Source organism: Bactrocera latifrons, unplaced genomic scaffold (assembly GCF_001853355.1).
Source record: "Bactrocera latifrons isolate USDA-ARS-PBARC rearing strain unplaced genomic scaffold, ASM185335v1 scaffold_111, whole genome shotgun sequence".
In the NCBI taxonomy this organism is placed as follows: domain Eukaryota; kingdom Metazoa; phylum Arthropoda; class Insecta; order Diptera; family Tephritidae; genus Bactrocera; species Bactrocera latifrons.
This window is the reverse complement of record NW_017534531.1, coordinates 952,080-953,187: the sequence shown is the minus strand read 5'-3', so window position 1 is coordinate 953,187 and position 1,108 is coordinate 952,080.

Below are 1,108 nucleotides of genomic sequence, written 5' to 3'. Positions count from 1 at the left end.
AACACCTTTCTTGTGAATTTTTTTGCTCGAAAACTTTTTTGTGAAATAGTCTGTGGGCCGTGCCATGGTTTTTAGCTAAATTTKCCGCTCAATTATTTTTTTTTATAATTTTTATTTAATTTTCTATTTATTTTATTTCCCGCTCTTGCTTACATACATACAAGGTCATGCGCTCCATTTTTTTTGTTCGTATGTACCTTCCGCGTTTGTTTTGTCATCCATTACTTGCTTGTTGTTGTTTTAGTTACGCTGTTAAACATTGTTTACTTACTTTATGAATATTAATTACTCATTGGTATTTGTTGTTGTTTTATGTAATTTACATATTTGTATGTGAAATTAGGTTTGAATACTCGCAGCAGTTTGAAATATATTTTTCTCCATTTTTCATTTTAATTACTCTTATTAATAATATTGAACGAATAACGGTTATTTTAAAAAGAGAAGAAGATTTTGGAAGAGAGCAACTTGAAGAGAGCGTATTGCTTTTCTTAAAAATATACATGTTTATCTAAAAAAGTGTTATATATTATAAGTTTTTTAAAAATAAAAAAATACAACTCGGTGCAATAATTTATTGTATTCGAGTCCTGAACATTGATATAATGTGGTCTAGACYTCATATAACCGCGTTAGCTGTGTTTTTAAGAGGCTTAGTATTAGCGATTCCTTAATGAAATTCTTCAGAGCCGATGGTATGCTCTCTGCGCTGAATTCTCACAAACAGTTCACTTGTCGAGGGCTTTGCCTTAAAAAAAAAACTCTTTCTGACCTAATTGGAGCTYTCTCTTTGCTGAATTCTCTCAAGCGGTTCAAACGAAGTCCAAAAGACTAATCTCGAARTAGAATATAATCATTTGCATTGGCAAACTTTGCAAGGAACTCAAATATTCTTCTCTAAATCTTATATTCCTTGAGCTTCCAGTTAGAAAATCTATTTAGGTTTTCAAAAACTTTAGAATCCAAATGAAACATGATTATTTTAGTACGAAATARCTTGAGTGCCATAAAAATTTCTCCTAAAAAGATCAAAAACTTCTTGAGAACTTGATTATGAAATGTGCTTCAAAGCTTTCCCTAAAAAAGCTGGAAAACTTCCACAACGGTT